This window comes from Suricata suricatta, chromosome 2 (assembly GCF_006229205.1).
Source record: "Suricata suricatta isolate VVHF042 chromosome 2, meerkat_22Aug2017_6uvM2_HiC, whole genome shotgun sequence".
In the NCBI taxonomy this organism is placed as follows: domain Eukaryota; kingdom Metazoa; phylum Chordata; class Mammalia; order Carnivora; family Herpestidae; genus Suricata; species Suricata suricatta.
The window spans coordinates 129,490,030-129,503,900 of record NC_043701.1 but is presented as its reverse complement, the minus strand read 5'-3'; the positions used below and the strand labels follow the sequence as shown (position 1 = coordinate 129,503,900).

Here is a 13,871-nt window from a genome sequence, read left to right as displayed (position 1 = left end):
CCTTGGATAAAAATTTCTACCATTCTTGTTTGGTGAATGTATGAAATATATTTCTGTTTGAGCATATCAGACTGAGCCCCCTCCTGTCTCAGCTAAGATTAGAGCCTAAAGCTAAGAAAAAGAGAATGTCTAGGTTTTGTTCTTTTGTTAACTCCTTCTTTATCCTTTTCTCCATGGATAAGAACCCTCTTGATCATTTCTCTTTCCATTCCAACCCTTCTATCTATATTTTTTCCTTCAGTAAAAATTGGTTGAGAGATATTTTCTTGTGTTCTCTTGTTCAAAATGATTTCCTTATTTTGAGATTATTACTCGTTTTTTAATATGAACATTTCAGGATTTAGTCCTTGGAGATAGAAATGTAATCCAGTTCATCAAATTAAATTCCTCAGTAACTCTTATTTATGTGGGCTTTAAGAATAATTAAAACATGAAGTTGTCTGATATATAAATAAAAGACTTTAAAGAAACGCTTTAAAAAATGGTCAAAATAATTGAAAGATCATAAAGAAAATGATACGATGCTTCCAAAGATACTCATTTAAAATAAGAATTCCTGTTGTTAGATGAACTTCTCAGATAATTAAAATATATTATTATGCAAAAGTAATTTTACAGCATGAATAGATTTGAGTTATAGGAGAGAACGAAAATAGAACTGTTACTGGGTACATGAGTTTTACATTAGCCTCTGGGAAATCAATGCTCTGTAGTGTGTTATGGGTCATATATCTGTGGATTTTATATGGTTGTTCTTATTTGTCATGGAAACTTCTGCTTCCTAGCTTACTTGGAATTAACTCTACTGTGAATAATTTGTAATTTCTATGGTGATGATTTATGAAAAATAATAAACCATGACACATTTAGTGTGTGTGCGTGTGTGTGTGAACACACAGACAGTGTCTTATTTGGCTTAAAATCTACGGGCTGCTGGTATCTAGAGTGCAAGTCCTAATTTGTACTATTATCAGTCAGGTCTCATTATCTCTTAAAAACCCCACATATTTTCTTTAGAGAGTTTCTTATTTTTGAATATGTCTCATTTTGAAACACCTAACCCCACAGTTCTACTTTTTCAATAGCAAGTCCTACTTTTCACATTTTAATATTCTGAAATTGGAATGGTACTTACAATCAATGTGAATGTTTAACATGTATTTTCTTCTGTGCAATTATAGGTGATTCTTTATGACATCTTATTATCAAGAAAATAACGAGTAAGATGTACCAGTAAGAATTTAGCAGCTAACCATATCTGAATATAGCATCACAGAAAATTTTCCAAGCTTGACTAAACGATTTTGAAAGTCTATCAGTTAGCATATGATATATTCACATGTACATTTATAGGACTACATACATATATTTATGTACATACACATACAGTATATAACCATATACATAAATACACATATACAATACTATGGTCAATTACATATGATTTCAAAATCATTTAACTCAGGTATGAAAAATACAAACTTTGGTGATGCATCAGTTTCATATTTGCTACTAGTTATATAAGATATGTATATAGGTATACTACATAAAATATATAATAATATATATATAAGGAAGTGTTATGACTTTTTTCAAAATGCAGTTGCTAATGACTTTATTCTTGTCATCTTGATGCCTCTACTTTCTGTTTATGTACATAAGCTGATTTCCAAGACTAGCCTTGGGTTTTGGTAGGGTATGTGATGTGCAATTTGATGTGTGTTTGGAGATTGGTTAGCAACATTTGTTTCAGTCCTTCCAAACATGTGCTTACAGTCAAAGTACAAAGATATGTCTTTGATGTCATTTGAGTAAAATTAAGAAACAACGGAAAATATCTTTCCTACTGGCTTAGGGTAGGTATTCTCATCTTGAAAATCTTATAATTGATTACTATTTTGGTTTCTAAATATTGAGGCAGTTGATGAAATGGAAGAGTGAGTACAATGAGAAATACTATAAGCAATTATCATCATCACTGCAGCTTGGTTTCCTAAGGCAGTGTCAAAGTTGGCCTAGATGTTACCTCAGTTGCTACCTTAATTTGGTTTCTGTTGTGGGGTTCTCTGTCTAGCCACCTGAGTGTGTGGCCGTTTGTTCCAGCTCTTGGTCAACAACTGCCTGGACATGTCTCTAATATCTTTCTCATTATCATCACTATCATTGAGCATGTACTGTGTGCTGGATCAAGCATGTGCTACATGCTGGACCAAGGTCATCTTAAGTTTCCCAAAGGGTGCTGTGAGGTAGATACAATTTTCTCCATTTTACAATTGAGAAAACAAGGATAGTTTATGTAGTTAGTCTAAAAAATCACTTACTGGTGAATAGTGAATCGTTTCCTGGCTTCTTAATCACTACACTTTACTGCTTATTTATCACTTTATCTAACTTGCACTGTCCTTGGAGCCTAGAGAAGTGAACACAATGTTATGTGCCTGATACTGTGTAGACACCAATTCTCAACATTTCAATATTATTTTCAGTACGGTAAACACTGATTTCCTGCTCTGTACTATAGCTTTATGATACTGCTTTGCACATTGGCTCCTCAGGAAATAAACAGTTTATCATGGATTTATATGTGAGTGGGTGGTAATGGCTCAAAATCAGAGCTGTTTGCTTCTTACTTAAGCTCATATTGGCTAATTCAAAGTGTAAGGAGAAGGGTCTAATTTGGGGAACATTCTGGACTAGGACAGAAACTTTACATATACTCTCAGATACAAATATGTATAAGATATTTTAGGGAGACCTTTAGGGATTTTAAAGTTAAATTTCTGTATTGACTTGGAAGTTGGTAGAAATTTTTGCAAAAGTGATGTTAAGTTTTTCTTTTCACCAAAAGATACAAAAAGTTAGGAACTTCAGTCAATCTATAACTTGATTTTTTTGTTTTCTATTAAATAATAGTTGCTTTATTTCTTTCTGTATGTGAAAATGGTTATAAGTAGGTGCTGGGGGACAGGAGGAGTGGGGAAGTGAGAGACAAGCATGAATAAGACATTATTTCGGCTCTTTGGGAAATTCATAGACTAGTGAGGGAAATAGATACAATAATGCAAGAGAGTGAAGGAAGACAATGGTTAAGGTGAGCTGGCAGACAAGTAATTGTGTGTTATGTATAAGGACATATATATGTGTGTATATCTATGTAGCCTTCTATGTGTATACATACTGTGCTCTGATATGCTGATTCTACTAATTACATCATCCATCCTTTGTGGGTGCATAACAAACCAGCCATCTTTCTTGTTTGGAAATAATGTTATTTTCCAGATTTATTGGCAAGAGCCAATTTTGCTGAGAAGTGATTTACTATTTACTTTTATATACTCTCACACAGATAATATATTTTGCTTTGAAGCTGATTTATCTGTTTGAAGAAAAATCTATCTCTTGGAACTGTTTAGCATTCTAATGGTTAATTTGTGTAAGTACAACAGATTGTTGGATCATTAATTTTAATTATTTTGATTCTAGCAGTAATTTATTTTTGAAGTTTTTCAGGAAGAACTTAAGAGCTTGAATTTATGTTATGCCACCTTTAAACTTAAAAAAACTAACTTTTAAATTACTTTTCAATTATTACATGTAATACAGGCTTTGATACTCAATTTTGGTATTTTGAAGAGCTAAGTTGCCAACTAAAATAACAGTAGCTATCCTGAGGTCAAAAGTATAAGATAATAAGGCAAGGACTCAATATGATTTTGAAAATTTTCCAGTGTCTGGAGCTTGAGAATAACATGAAATAAAATATTACATACAAGAGGATAATAATTTTCTAGTGTCTTTTGTGTCAAAAATATATTATAGTGAACTCCTACAGAATGAAATTATAAAGAGAAAAAAAATCAATTTTCGTTTAAAAGATTTTAGTTCTACTTGCACCAAAATGCATTTGGAGTAAAAAGAAAAACAAATTCTGAATTTTATGTGTGTCTTGCAAATCTGTAATTTTAGTAGTGTCCCCACTGCATCTAAGTAATTGGAAAACCTTATAAAATTCAGGTCCCTTTATCTTTGTAATTTCTAAAAATATATCTTAAATATTTAAATGATGTTTCCATTTGTGAATGTATATTGTCTTTACAAAACAGTTTGTTTCTATTCCAGATATACAATGAGAAATAAGTGGGAGGAGCTGGCTACCTCTTCATTGGTTTTCATAAATTCACATGCTAGCAACTAGAAAAGCAAGTAGAAGTAGTCATACATTAATTTATTCACTTCAACAAAGATTGGCTGAATGCTCTGGGCCTGGTGTGTGTGTTAGATGCTGGAGATAAATCAAGGCTTCTCCTTAAAGCTTCTGGTTGGAATATAAACCATTCTAACATGGTTGGCAAGTGGAAGAGAGAGGACTTCATACAGGAAGAAAGTTTCTCTTGTCTTCAACTGGCATTTCTATCGTATTCATTCATTCTTGTTCTTGCTCTCTCTTCCTTGAATTACCAGGGAACTGACTCAATACTTTTACGGTAAATATATTTTGAAGTTCTGTCTTCTGTGATCCTTATTTGTACATGTATTTTATGTTAGACCATAATCTTCTTGACCACAAATTCTATGACTAATCACATTTCCCTATGGCTTATATCATTTCACATGGTCCCTTAAACATCGTAAGCACTAAACATGTATTCACTGAATCAATGAACACATGAATGAATGAAGTAGTAGAGTAATGGGTATTTAGTAGAGCCTGGGAGGAAGTTAAAAACTATTCCAGGATGACTGGGCTTTATGGGAACTCCGTGACTAAGAAAATCTGCTACAGTCTAATGATGTTAAGACCAGGCTATTATGATTCTAGGATAGAGGTAGAGGGTTACAATGAATTTTTAAAAATCTACATTAATGATGAGGCACATAGTGCTGTGTTACAATGTTTATGATCCTTCTTTATTTTTTAAAATTATTTAAATGTTTTATTATTAAGTTTACTTTAAAATATTAATATATTATATTTTATTATGTGAAGTATTAGTTATAATTTTGAAATATACAAAAATTTTAAAAACAGTATTAAAAATAAAATAGTGTTAATTTGGAGATTTTCCTCCTATAAATTTCAAAATGTTTTATCTGTGCTTTGTCCTTTAATACCTTCCACACATGTATTTTTCAGATCTTTAGTGCTCCCTATAAACACAGCCCGTGATCTCTAAGAGTTTGGTTCACCTGCCAAATTAGCTCTCCCCGTAATGGACTCTGCTCAGGATCCTTCTGTGTTAACCTCTGTTTTATTTTTGTAGTGCCAGTAGAAAGTGATGTTTCTCTTTTACTGAGGCAAAGCAAAATGCCCCAAACTGTTTTCATTTACATGCAAATCTTCCTGCACAGTCCGATGCCTGCTAAATTGGCACAGTTGCCAGGTAAAGTGATGGGACCCAAATTGAGACCATGACTCAAAGGCTCCACTGATCTTGATGCTGTGTTTCCAAATTTGTTTCTTCATACTGTTGTGCAATGAGGTGCAGTTGCTAATCAGTTTAAAAGCGATCTGCTTCTTTTTTTTTTTCTTTTTTCTTTTTTTCTCCCTGGAAATTGTAGTTGTAATAGTCGACTTAATGATGATACAGCAGTTGATATTTTAAATGTAGCTTTGTATAAATCTGTGAATGAATGAAAATCACCAATTGCATTCAGTACTTCAAAAATAAACAAGTTTCAGTATTTAGTGCTGCTGCAGAAGTGACTGGTGGAAGAGTGCTCTGTGTTTGTGACTGACAGGGAATCTCGGCCTCACGGTGAGGTACCATCATTTATATTTGGTTTTCTGTCATGATTTCTGATATCCTACTTGCTTTTCAACTGGTTTTTTACTCCCACTAGCTTATTGGAGTGTTGACCTTCTTATAAACAGGCTGTCCATTTCTGACATGCCTGATCTTGAGAACTTACCCTACACTGGCAGGACTTTGATATCCAGACTTTCTTTGGGGTTCTCATTTCTATTAAGGATGTAGAGGGCCATACCTCAGGATTCTCTGAATCCTAGTATTGGTCTTCCAAACAGGCTTTCAAATGATATGATTATTTACTGGTTAGAAAATGGTTTCTCTTCAACTTTATTTTTAAATTAGTTTATATTTTTTTGGTTGAGATTATCTCCAAACAAAATGAGATGATATTCTATATACACCTGTTAAGTTGCATAAACATCTTACAGTTGGGGATTTAGTTCAAATAATACTTCCTTTATGAAAATCCCTCAGATAATTTGATTCTGTAGTGATGAGCCCCTGCTATGAATTTCTTCAGAATTTAAATATATGTATCAATATGTAGCATTTCTTTCATCCATTCATCTATCCGTACATTCATCATTTAGTACCTTTGGGATACTGAGGGAACAAAATCAGTTCATTTGAACAAGCAAACAGTTATACAATACTGTTTTTCCTAGATGGGTGGAAGTGTGTGTAGGTTATGGTGGGAGTGGGGAGTGGAGAGAAAGATCTGCCTTTTCTGTGAGCCTTTATATCGGTAACAACATCATGTCTGAGCTGGTCAGCTTGGTCTTATTTATAATATTGCTATTATTTCATTTATGTTAACATTACCTATCTATATAGACTATACATTTTGTAGACAATAAAGATTTTTTTAGAGTTGTACAGGCTTGTGTGTTAGTAAAATTTTGAAAATTCTTGTTAGTAGAAAGACTGGTAGTGAACCGAACTACTCACAAAGTTTACATTTATATACCTATATTTGTAATGAAGATATAAGATCCTCAGATAAGGATGAGCTAATAGAAATAGTTAATCTATTATAAATAATTCATTAATATAATTTAATAATTATCAGTATAATTTTAGTGATTAATTTATTATTTCAAATTTTTATGTGACACAAAAATTACAAAGTTTAAAAAGTAGGTCCTGAAAATACAACTTTTATTCTAGCACTTACAAATTGTCATTTTCTAGGTTCATTTTCTGTTACCTTACTTCATCAACTGTAGTATGTCTGTCTTCAGCTTCTTAATAACCAGGAATAAACTAAATGGTTGTATCTTTGATGAGGGTTATGTATCGGCTACATATACATGCAGATAGTCTTTTTCAACTATGGCTTTGATCAAACTAATTAAACATAAAGTACATAAGGGAAAAATGTGAAGTGTTAATGTCTGAATGGTCCACCTTATTTCATTAACAATATAGTAATTTGGTTTCAACTCTAGGTTCAAAGTAGATATCAAATGCAGTTAAAAAAATTGAAGTGTTTTAGGCCATATTTAGACTTTAAAACTCAAGCTTAAATGAGAAAGAATGAAATATGGCCATTTGGAGGAAAATGGATGGACCTTGAGGGTGTCATGCTAAGCGAAATAAGTCAGGCAGAGAAGGACAGATACCATATGTTTGCACTCATAGGTCTAACAGGAGAACAGGAGAAACCTAATGGAGGACCAGGGGGAGGGGAAGAGGGAAAGAGAGTTGGGGAGAGAGAGGGATGCAAAACTTGAGAGACTATTGAATGCTGAAAATGAGCTGAGAGTTGAAGGGGGAGGCGAGGAAAGAGGTGGTGGTGATGGAGGAGGGCACTTGTGGGGAAGAGCACTGGGTGTTGTATGGAAACTAATTTGACAATAAACTACTTAAAAATAATAATAATAATTTAAAAAATCCTCAAGCCTAAGTTTGCATAACAATCTGCATATTCATCAGAGTACCTTAGTCAGAGAATATGTTTTAGCTACTTTTAACATGACTGGATATTCAGTAAGATACAAGGCACAACAATAAAATAATACAAGGGAATTTTATGTCAAGGTTTTTATTATTGTTTCCTAATTATTAGGTCCTACAATTTATACTCCTAACCGATGACCAGAATGATATTAGTGATAAGGAAAGGATGAACATTAACTTACAGACATATACTGTAGTTATATTTTCTATGGGATACAGTCTTCTTTGTGAAAAGGTTTAATCTTATACCATTATGGATAGGATTAACAATTCATAATTTTGCATTCTATTATTTAAGTCCCTATTATCAAAATATCAAGATTTGAAAGTAAAAACTGATAGGAATCTTGCAAAAATATACAACTAAGAAAATTTATTATAAGGATTAAGACATCTAAACTAATCTAAGGTATCAAAATATTTTTTGTAATTTTCTCATGGCTACTAAAGAATTTCTCACCTGAATGGGATTTTGAATAGAGGTATGTTAATATCTGATTTTGGCCCCTTATATTTAGTTTTAAAATTTATAAATGGAATTCTGATATTGCATGAGATAACATAGGTGTATTATATATAAACATAGTATATTATATATTATGTATAATTTATAATATATAAGTATACATATATAAGCATATTTTATGTATATAAGCATAATATATGTTTGTGTGTTAATACATACACATGTAACTTAGATATGGTTAGTGACATACAATTGTGCCAAACATTTGAGGATAATTCAAGGCATGACAGATCTGAGGATAGATTGTCTTCTATCACTGAGTTCCTAGCCTCATTTAGAATATATGAATGTCAAGTTAAAAAACTGGTAAACTTGAGACTAGTTATGAGTAAAGATACTGCGAGAGAAGGCTTTCAGCATATGATATTTTGTGCTTATTTGTAAGGAAACACTAGAAGCTGTGATTTCACCCTCTTTCTGAGAAATTTTGTCAAAGCAAGACACCTCTTTTTTGAACAGGGATTGACTTCAGAAAATGATTATTATTAACTGAATTTACCATATCTCTCATCCTCAAAGATAAGTGATTAGATTTTTCTTACCTTTTATTTTTATTCTTTTCTCATATACTTTTTTCTTTTTTGGTTTCAGCTTACATTTTCATAAAATATTTATAGTTTTTGTAAGTAAATCAGATTCTTAAAAGTATGTAATGGGAATTATCCCAACACCTATGGGAGGAACTAATATATTTTGAATAGCTTATTTATTTTCAATGGTTTTATATATTTTTTATTATAGGTCATGAAAGTGGGACACATACAGGTGACAGTGTAGGAACAAAGCTACACAGTTTCTTAATACTAGGTTCTTATTGTTGAACTGTAATCACAAGTGACCAAATAATGCAGGCTTTCTTAGTTTTTTTGAAGGAGAATTTAAAAATATAAGTTAAGAGTCAAAAAATTCTAGATAATAAGAACATTTCACATATAATTCAAATGTAGTTAAAATTCCAAGAACATTGTTGTAATTTCGTGTTGAGTAGACAAAGAAAGTAACACAAAGAGATAGGGTCGTTCTGTTTTAAGAATGGTGATGGCAGGAAAAAGAAAACTACTCTGCGTAGCACTTTTTTAGCATTGAGACAACATTTCCTAGATAGCACATGAAAGAACATTGACAAATCTACCGGATCTATTGGCTCACCATTTTATTGATTATTCCTCACAGTATATTCAGTCAGAAGGCAACTATGTGGCTTATATTTGTGTCATGGTGCTGAAGCTATATCTTAGACCCTTTCTTTTTACTTGAGGACATTAGCAACATGTGTGGTGTTTTTTTCTTACTTAAGAAAATATTTATGTATTTTTGAGAGTCAGGGTGTGACCAGGAGAGGTAAAGAAAGAGAGAATGAGAGGGAGAATCGCAAGCAGGCCCCACACTGTCAGCCCAGAGCCTGATGGCTGGGCTCAGACTCACCAACTGTGAGGTCATGACCTGAGGTGAAATCAAAGAGTCAGAGGCTTAATGGATTGAGCCACCAGGTACCCCAGTAACATGGTTTTGAAGAAAGACTCTCTAATAAATTAGATCGCTCCTGTGGATATTTAAAATGATTTGAAGTTTAAGGATTTTAATAATGCAGAAGTCTTTATACCAGTATGCTTAGTTGCCCCCTGATCACACTTGCCCCTCTTGACCCTCAGGTGCATAACTGCTCTACTGTCAGAGCACACAGGTGGCTTCGGTCAGAATGCATGACTACCAAAAAAATGCTTGCCTGGCTCAGCATTCAAGTTACACCCTGCTCATAAGAACTTAATTAATATAGGAGGGTGACAGTTTCTGGTCACCAGAATCTGGTCAGTATCCTGAGTCATAATATGGTGGGTCATTCCCTGGACTACTCAGGGTAGAGGTGCTTTTATTAGTTCTAGGACTTGACATTTGATGTTTAAGACCTCTTTTAGTGCTCAAAATTTGAAGTGTTCTTCTCTGTGCTTATACAGAATACATACTTTATCTTAAAAAAAAAATACATGAGAGAGAGGGATGCAAAACTTGAGAGACTATTGAATGCTGAGAATGAACTGAGGGTTGAAGGGAAAGGGGGAGGGGGAAAAGAGGTGGTGGTGATGGTGGAGGGCACTTAAGGGGAAGAGCACTGGGTGTTGTATGGAAAACAATTTGACAATAAAATATTATGGGAAAAAAAAACACATGTACTTGGAAGAGAAAAGGCCCTTCCTTTTCTATATTGCCACCTCTTTTCTTCAGTGATTTCTTCTCCTGTGGACCAGCTGAGCAATTCATAGATTCAGTGAGTCCCTAAGAGGCCCGTGGCATAATTGAGAATTTGGGAGGAAGGAAAATGATTCTCAACTTCATGGTGTAGGAAATGCATTTCTAGAGACTGGGGCTTTGAGTATAGCCTTTTCCAAATCTGCTTGGGGGTTTAGGGTTTTCAACTTATGCCACGAGTGATATTGATTAAGCATTTTCTGCCTTGCCCATTAGCTCTCCCTTCTGCTCAGTGCTGTAGTGAAATCACAATTTGTGCCATGGAAATCACCGAGGCAATAAATCCAGCACTTATGACTTCAATGTATTATTGAGAAGAGAGCACAGATGGACTATAAGGGAGCAAGCAGTTGTTCAAACCAACTAATATCCTTGATAATTAATAAATGTAACAGGGGAAATGAACAGAAAAAGGAGTAACTAATCTAATTTTTAACTAAAATGCAGAATAAAACAACTCTTTGATTTGCAATTTAAAAAAATTCTCTCCACAGCTTTGAAAGAAAACCTTTTGGCACTGAGACTGCTGAGAGTGATCTCAATGACATTGTAATGTGAAGAGAATTAACATACTTCATGTCATCTATAATCACTTTGGGTCCAGCTTAAATTTCTACCCAATGAACTATAACTATTTCTGTTTATTCAACACCAGCTAGATTTTGGGACCTGTGCTAGGTCCTGGTAATTTAAAGAATGGTTCCTGTTTCAAGGAACTTCCAGTCTCTAAGAGGGACACATGCATGTAAGTATAAACAGTGAGTAAGCTCAGTCTTAATAGGATTATGCAGTGGCCTCAGAGGAAACTATGGTACACTCTGCCAGACTGGAGTCGGGAAACTTCAGAAAGGCTCCTAAGCTGAGCTTTGAAGGAGGAATAAGAAACTCCCTAGGAGAAAAGCAGGGAGACCATCTCAGATAGAAGCACAGAGGCATGACACAGATGGCCGACGGCTGGTCCAGGGGACTGGAACTACTCAAATGGCAGGAGCAAGGAGCAAGTGTTGGATATGGAGGAGCAGCAAAAGGCATCCGTATGGTTTATGAGAATACAGAGGAATGGTAGGTGAGAGGTGATGAAGGCCTGAGGTCAGGTGCAAGTACTAGCAATGAAGATGGAAAGAGAAGGGTCATTCTCCATCACTTACCAGGTAGGTGACCTTGTGCCAGTTCATTAACCTCTTTGAGTCACCATATTGGTATTGGCTAAATGGATATAACAATTCCTACCATACAGTTTTGTTATTAGCACTGGAGATAATATATGTGTTGTTCCTGGACTAGTAAGTTCTCAATAAGTGAGAGGGATGATTATAATATTATTCCTGATTGATTGAAACACTCCATCATGTCCTGTGTTCTTTTTCTACATAGCTCTGCTTGTCACTTTCATATCACTGTTCAATATATAGCTGAAATGAGCTCAGAGAATTAAGCATTTTTTAAATGCTTCTGCCAACACTCATTTTTCCAATAATTATTAGTGTTGCCACCTTAATCTATATTTGAGATGCAATCAAGTTGAAGTGCTCAAAAATTTATTAGCTCTGTCTATCTGAAGAAAGGAGCACGAAACATTAGGACATTATTAGAATAGTTGGCTTATTAGTGAAAAGTATTCATAGTTCAAATATCAAGTATCAGCTAAATTGAAAGGACTGAGAATCGTAATTCTAGAATAGGATATTGATTTACTGTTTAACGTTAGACATGTAATTTCACCTTTTCTCTGCACATCTATAAAATGAGGAAGATAATGCCTGCTGGTTAAATACCAATGAAAAGGCTTACGCATAAGAAAGACAAACAACAAAAATAACTTTTCTCTCTGAGACAAAAAAAAAAATTATGTCAGCAAGTCTGTTGGTTTGTTGGGACTTGACAATAAACACGCTAAGTGGGAATTATATCCGGAGTCCAGGTTTTTTCATTAACATCAGTTTCTCCAAATGTATTCCTGACTTCCACAATTTTGTTCCATACCTCAATAGTTTTGTTTTAAATTATAAACAGCAAAATCTTGGTGAAAGGTAGAAATTAACCTGCTGACGTTTCTCTTTCCACCCCCATATAGAGGCTGTAAAATAAGTGGAAAAATACAATTTCAAAACCTAATCCAGCAGAAAATGTCTCTAACCTGCAAAACATTCCATTTGTTTATGTAACATGGATGATTTCTTTGTCTTGAAAGAAAGGGTCTCTTTATAAAGAAATATACGCTTTGGGGTTATCACTCATCCTGGTTTCCTCTGACTACCTTTTTCCTGCCTTTCTGAATCCTACCAGGAGCCAGGTTAAATTCTACCAATTACAGGAAGACTTTAGAAAAAATAAAAACCAAAGAAACGTCTATAAACATGTTTCTCTCCACTAGAGCAATTTGTTATTTTACTCCTTCCTCAGTACTTCACGCAAGCTGCCATGTTAGTGACTATCTGATGATGAATTATGCCTCATCTTCCCAATTATATCACAGAAGCTTGAGAGCAACTACTTTACTTTTCTATTGTCTTGCCTGGTCCAGAGGAGGTCTTTGTAGATTTATTGGCTTCCTCGGGGCTTTCCAAACCCAGATAGACAAGTTTTACCTGATACCGCACATCTCCCAGATCTTAGATTTAGGTCCTGCTCTGTTGCTGCATTCTTCCTTTACCTGTGGAAGAAAGTTGACAGCAATCTGGGCCATGGACACTCGTATCTGTGTTGACGGTGGTTTCTCTAATCCCTAGAACACTTCCCTTGGGTTTATAAAGCAGACTTTCTTATGCACAGCATGTGCTTATAAATCAATCTCAAAAATATCCCCACACAAAAAATATGGCCAGCAGAACATGAGGGAAACCAAACTGGGAATGTAAATCTTGTCTCTAAAACTTATAAATATGGATTATGCCTTGTCCTCCCAAATATTGTGAGTTATTGGTGACTTTAAATTCATGGGTAGGTTCTAGCTGAAGTGGATGAAGTGTCTTAGAAATTGTATTCTAATCTAAGAAAACTCTTAATGGGAGCCAAATTATACCAATATTCCAAGTCACATAATCAAATGAAGTGCTAACTGCAGTGCGTTGACATTTTCTGTCTCTCTCTGCTTTTGCATTCTCATAATTATATTTGGCCTGCTGTATGCACTGTCAATTTTGAGGATTCTGATATTAAGATGACATCAGAAAAAATTATAAGCCATAATAATTGCCTTGATTCTGTTGTCCTAAATTATTTAGGGAGAGTAACATTTTATTGCTGTCCCTTTCAATTGCTTCCCTGCTGATTTCCTTCTTTACCTTCTTAGAGACACAAATGCACACAACACACACATGCACAAGCACACTCATGCTATAAAGCAGTCATATTTTAGGGATTTCTAAATTGTATACTGATTGCTTAGT

General features: G+C 34.2%; 2 protein-coding genes across 3 annotated transcripts in view; one reads left to right on the top strand and one right to left on the bottom strand.

Annotated features, from left to right (window-relative positions):
• The window catches only part of CTNNA3 (catenin alpha 3), a 1,635,386-nt gene that overhangs the window by 530,438 nt on the left and 1,091,077 nt on the right, over positions 1-13,871 (top strand). The gene's annotated exons all lie outside the window — the stretch shown is intronic.
• Positions 1-13,871, bottom strand: part of LRRTM3 (leucine rich repeat transmembrane neuronal 3) — a 165,628-nt gene that overhangs the window by 6,898 nt on the left and 144,859 nt on the right. The gene's annotated exons all lie outside the window — the stretch shown is intronic.